At 32.6% G+C, this 6,402-nt stretch overlaps 1 protein-coding gene across 5 annotated transcripts in view; it reads right to left on the bottom strand.

Moving 5' to 3' along the window:
- The window catches only part of LOC125655396 (plexin A3-like), a 136,044-nt gene extending 133,829 nt beyond the window's left edge, over positions 1-2,215 (bottom strand). For 2 of the 5 annotated variants that reach the window (XM_056142952.1, XM_056142953.1), the window contains exon 1: positions 2,034-2,158. The gene's annotated coding sequence lies outside the window, so the exon portion shown is untranslated. Of the gene's footprint in view, positions 1-918; positions 946-2,033 lie in introns of all 5 variants that reach the window. The other 3 variants (XM_056142956.1, XM_056142954.1, XM_056142951.1) reach the window with 3 other exon arrangements.
- Between the last annotated feature and the right edge of the window lie 4,187 nt (positions 2,216-6,402).

Here is a 6,402-nt window from a genome sequence, read left to right as displayed (position 1 = left end):
TTATTATCCTATTACTTGTGTGGATATTTACTTATATTTTGGATTATATATATATATATATATATATATATATATATATATATATATATATATGTATACAATCTTTGTATATATATGTGTATATATATATATATATATATATATACATACAAACACTTGTGTGTATGGGTGTGTCCATTTTATGAAGAATAAGTAGATCTATACTCTAGACCATGCAGAAGCATGTACTTCACACTAGAGCAGAAGCATGCACTTCACACTAGACCAAACATCTGCACTGTAAACAGATAAACTGTCATCAATGCATAGATTTCTCAAAAGTTAGCAACACTATTTGAATAAAATATATAACATTTGTAACATACGTGATCATCCTGATTAATAGACAGAGACTTATTCAAAATTCACAGATAAAAACATGGACCATTGGTTATGAATGCTATTTCAATCTCCACTTATCATGCTTATTATTCTTTACATTTTAAAAATTCTACATTTACAGATGGTTAATTCACACTCTGACTCGTACAACTCTTTTTGCGACAGCCACTCATGCATTTGGGCCAACAGTCCACCATTGTTGTCCAGATTACATAACAGCTGTGTTAGTGTACAGTAAACATAGTTGACCTTTGCCCCTGGGTTCATATAAAATCTATTAAAAAGAAAACGCCATACTTCCTTTTCTTTAAAACTTTGGCTGTATCTGACAATCAGTCAGAGGTCTATAAGTGGACATTTGTGACTTTAGAGCTCTCATTCTTAGAAACTAGGGATAATATTCGCGCCATTGCTAATGTAAAAAGGCAACACTTATCATAGTGAAGTGGGTATTGATAGAATGAACCAGAACAAACACAAACCAATAAAGCAGAATGTTGTTAATATTGCAGGATATACAAGAATAGGTGTACTTACAATAAACATGGTGTATATATGCCTATCCTGATAAAGACATTCTAAAACTTCATACAAGTAATTATCAAGTTTTGCATGTGGCAGGTACATGCAAAATAATCAAGATATGACACGATAAAATTATTTTATCAAATTCATTTTTCAAAATTTATAAGGCTCAATTAATTTCTTCCTAATTGAATGATTTCCAAATCAACTGTTTCACCATGCACATGTATGTGAAACAGTTTAAAGTTCATTCACTGAAGTGCAACTTACAAGATGCTTTAAAGATTTATCCTATTTAAACTACAGGACATTTTTAAGATGTCCTGACTGCAAGAGACCAGTATTTCTTAGAATTTCCAGATAAGCATTACTTGGTACATTAAGACCAAATATTCTTTGAAAAATTCTCCAACTTCATATGGCCATACAAGCATAAATATACACCCCAAAAAAGAGTAAAAAGTGTATATTTCAAAAACTTTAATTTTTTTTTATCCATATAAAAACCTGTATGGTAAGAGTGCCCATATTGTTTTAGAAGCGAAGTTCCAACCCACCCACCTGAACACCCCAACATCAATATTAGCACAGTCACATCAGTGCAGAATGTTAACTCGACTTTTGGAAACAGTGGCTGACACTTCCCAAAGATGGAGACAGTGTAGAGAAACTAACATGTAGGCAAAACGAGACACAAACCTAAACAAGTGCAAGATGACACTTTTTACAAATAATCCATGTGTATTCTAATTGAGTCTTTACATAAACAGCGCAGGTAAACTTTAATATTAAGCTCATCAACATCATATATCAAAGTGACACTAATTTATTCACAAGGATAAACTTACATGTCACACGCCCTTCTACCATGTTTCTTCTCTCCCAATAAACGGGAAAATATTATGAAATAATCAGCTCTCTACTTCTTTTATTTGGTATGGATTTTGTGTTCATTATTTGATAAGTGTTCGCGAAGTACATCAAAATCTCAAAACATGACCATCACCTGTAACGGTGGCCGAATGCATGTGCATCGAAAGTGAAAGTAGATCTTAAAGATAATCTACTAACAAAAGTTATAAGTACCTTAAATATCTACGATAATATATTGCCATGAACACCCTTACCTTGCCGTTAGAGAGGCTGCTGTTTTACTAGCGGTAATTTCACTCATACATACATAATAATAGTTTTTACGCTTCCTTGTTAGTTACATGGGAAAACACGTTATAGCTTCTTAAATTTAAAGCGCCCCCTATCTGCCAAGGGTAACTGTTGCTTGCTTTGTTCGAATAACAGAGTATATATAAAATCGAGGTTTTTATCATTTTTCCGTTTCTGCAAAAACATTCCTGATTAAATAATGGGTGGATATCGATATTAGCAGGATATAACGGCACAAAAAAACGAAAGGGGAAAAAAGATAGCACGCTTTCCCGCCAAATTGGCGGATCCAATAATATTATCTGCAGAGACAAGCTGCGAAGCGAAAGTCCTAAGTTCTTCCATTCATGATTTTATGAATCGTAAAGTGTTATCTACATTTGAAATCTACAGAAGCGCCCTTATCAGACATGCACTTCGTGAAATTTTTTTTTTTGAAACACCCATTTTCCTCTCCACTAAAAAACGCATTGCAAAATTATCTTTTAAAGCCGATACCTTTCAAACGGAAGGCCATACTGGAAGGAACAAGTGCACAATTATCCAGCGCTCTGATATAAAACTGATAGCAAGGGCTGAATCTCGATATCAAATAGGCATACAGAATGCTCTAATCAAAGCCAGAAAGTAACGTAACATTTTTCATGTCTAAATTATAAATGAAGCTTTAGAGCCACTCATTTATGTTTTCTTTGAGTTATATAACCCGTTAACGTTAATCGCGAGATGTTCTCGGATTTTTTTTTCTCTTCTTCTTCTGAAACTCTCAGTAGATTTTAGCAAATGATAATCATTCATGTATGATAAAAGTCGTAACATGCAGTCAATGAATAGATAATCAAGTGCATTCACTCTCTTGATTCCTGGAAGTCAGTGGTTGGGGAGGGGGGGGGGGGGTCGTTCGTCATCGCGACAGGACACATTCGTCGTTGTTATAACGTCATGCAACATAGGCCTAGTACTTGTGTACAATAATACAGGTATAAATATATGGATGCCATCAGTATGGTCTTCTCTCTTACTATACACGAACAGTAAATCATAATTATGCATTTTTGATTGCATCCTTCAGACATAAATTGCAAGTTCTAGTCAGTTACAGATGGGAGTTATTTTCAAGAATTTACACAAAATTAATTACTATGCATTCAATTTCCGATAAAGTATTTCTTTTCTAAATTAATATCCATCCAACATACATTTTCCGTCCGCATTGATCAGCCTACATATAGTATATATTTCAAGCTCCGAATTCGAAAAACAAATACAATAACTACTTTATTGGTGCTATACGTTACATGAGTGTTTTACTCGAAATATTTGAATATACTGTGATGATTTTGTCCTTTTGAATTTTGTTCTGGGGGGGGTGTAATTTCATGGTTGTTTTTTCTGTTCTGCTGGCTGATATCATCCAACCTGGGATGAAGAAGCAGCCTTATAAAGCAATATGTTATCCGTTTCCACTCATGTAAAGTTAGCAAAATTTCAATCTCTCACCAGAGGGCATATTACGCTACGCTACAACACCTCTGTCAATGTTTGAATGTCAAGATTCTTGGCAAAACTTACTTTTACCTATTGCATCATATAAATAATAATTTTACAAGTTTAAGTTTTTTAAGCTTTAAATCTTAAAGTAGGTTCACAAAAAACAACAAATTCCATGATTATTCTAGTATTATTGAATAATGAATATTTATATAAACCTTCTAATTCGCTCAGGTGTCTCATATTTACCATCTACTGCTTTTAAAAAATTCAGACAAGTGTTTTGCTTAGATATTATCATTACAGTTTGATATGCTAAGCTTTAGCACTTACTGTTCAAAAGTTATTAGCAAGGTTAAAGTTTCAGACAAAATGACAGATTTACAGAATGACAGACAGGAAAAAATTTAAAACATTATGCCCCCCCCCTCTTCGATCTCGGGGGCATAAAAAGCTCCAATTAGAAACACATGCACTCCAAACTTGATCGTAATCCAGTCTGAAGTTAATACTCTAATTTTATGCGCCACCATACCTATATCTCATATACCTGTATGATAAATGGGATTATAAAACTACAGTTCGATATATTATAGTCAAAATTTTAAACTAAAAAATAGTAGAAGCTGGCAATTTATACAACTGTGCACCACTGGAACAAAACTCAGAAACAGCAATTGTTCGAACCCCCCCCCCTTTAGAATACCTAATAAAAAAAAAATTATAATAAATATCGAACCAATAATTTATCCAAAATATGTTATTTCCCAGCCGATCACCTTCATAAGGCGTTCCACATACAAGTGTAACCAGTTTCTACTTTTTGTAAACTTTTGAGATGACCACTTGTGAGATACTAATATATGTAATATATTTTTATATCTATAAATGTAAACTTTTGAGATGACCACTTGTGAGGTACTAATATATGTAATATATTTTTATACTATAAATGTAAACTTTTGAGATGACCACTTGTGAGGTACTAATATATGTAATATATTTTTATATCTATAAATGTAAACTTTTGAGATGACCACTTGTGAGATACTAATATATGTAAGATACTAATATATGTAATATATTTTTATATCTATAAATGTAAACTTTTGAGATGACCACTTGTGAGGTACTAATATATGTAATATATTTTTATACTATAAATGTAAACTTTTGAGATGACCACTTGTGAGATACTAATATATGTAATATATTTTTATACTATAAATGTAAACTTTTGAGATGACCACTTGTGAGATACTAATATATGTAATATATTTTTATACTATAAATGTAAACTTTTGAGATGACCACTTGTGAGGTACTAATATATGTAATATATTTTTATACTATAAATGTAAACTTTTGAGATGACCACTTGTGAGGTACTAATATATGTAATATATTTTTATACTATAAATGTAAACTTTTGAGATGACCACTTGTGAGGTACTAATATATGTAATATATTTTTATACTATAAATGTAAACTTTTGAGATGACCACTTGTGAGGTACTAATATATGTAATATATTTTTATAAATGAACTAGTATTGTCACTGTAGTAAGCTTATTTTTCGACATCGAAAATGCAACAATTTTATGAAAATTGCAAAAAACGCGTAAACATTTTCTGGGGTGGATCTAGAAAAATGTTCAACATATATAGATCATCTAGATGTAGATGTTATTCTAAATGTTTAAAAACAAATCATGATAAACAACGAAAGAAAACTTCTCAAAGAGGAAGTCTCTACTCAAAAGGGGGATTGCAGATTGCGAGCTAACCATATATTTTTATTTTTTGGTTAAAGAAAAAAGCCCCTAGATCCGCCACAGAACTTTTTTTTTCAAAAATTCATTTCCAACCTGACACAATACAAAAAATAAAATTACCCTGATCTGGTTGGTTACCTAGGAAACCAATTACAATTTAGCGGTCAGTAGTGATGTCATAATAATTCATACAAGCATGTGTATATCGCGTATAAAACCAAATGATCCAGTAGAGTGGGTTTAACAATTAATTGATTGTATGTAAAACGATTAACACTTCATGCCAGACAACTGACCGTGGATGTGTTCGTAATCATTCAACGTTTTAGAAAGTTGCAAGATAATCACATTTAAAAAGAGTTGTGTTTATGTGGAAAATTGTAAATTACTTTTGAGGATATATTTTAGTTAAACAGAATGATGAAAATTAATAAAAACTTGTTGAAATGAAAATTTTTAAATGTCAACAGTGTAAAAAAAAATCCTGATAATTCATAGATATATAAAATTAATTGTGGATATTAGGGAAATCATTGTGTCATGGATATGCAGTAGAAGAAATTCCCAATCGGAACTCCTCGAATGTCTCGCGCACTCGACATAGATCTCGGATGTAATACGGTGGCATCCATGAGTGAATTTGATGCATTGCTATATATATGGATCAATTTCTGTATCATTCGGCCTCCGTGGCCGAGTGGTTACAACATCGCGCTCAAAATCACACGGCCTCTCACCTCTGTCGGCGCGGGTTCCAATCCCGCTCGCGCCGGTAAGTGAAAAGGTTTCCCAGTTTACTTGCGGAAGGTCGGTGGTCTCTTCCCAGGTACATTGTTTCTGGTTTCTCTCTTCCACCAATAAAACTGGGCGCCACCAGATAACTGAAAAAATGTTGAGTGTGGCGGAAAACATCCTCCTAAATGTAGCATCTGTGACGAGCCATGCACATTGCGGTGTACACAGATATATCAAATCAATATTACAATATATTTTGCTCAGATTCAGTAACAAATAAGTAAGCTTTATAAAAAGTATTAACAATTTTTGTAAAGTCTCTATAAGATA

Source organism: Ostrea edulis, chromosome 7 (assembly GCF_947568905.1).
Source record: "Ostrea edulis chromosome 7, xbOstEdul1.1, whole genome shotgun sequence".
NCBI classification, from domain to species: Eukaryota; Metazoa; Mollusca; class Bivalvia; order Ostreida; family Ostreidae; genus Ostrea; species Ostrea edulis.
Note: the sequence above shows the minus strand (reverse complement) of the source record. Positions and strands in the feature narration are given on the sequence as shown.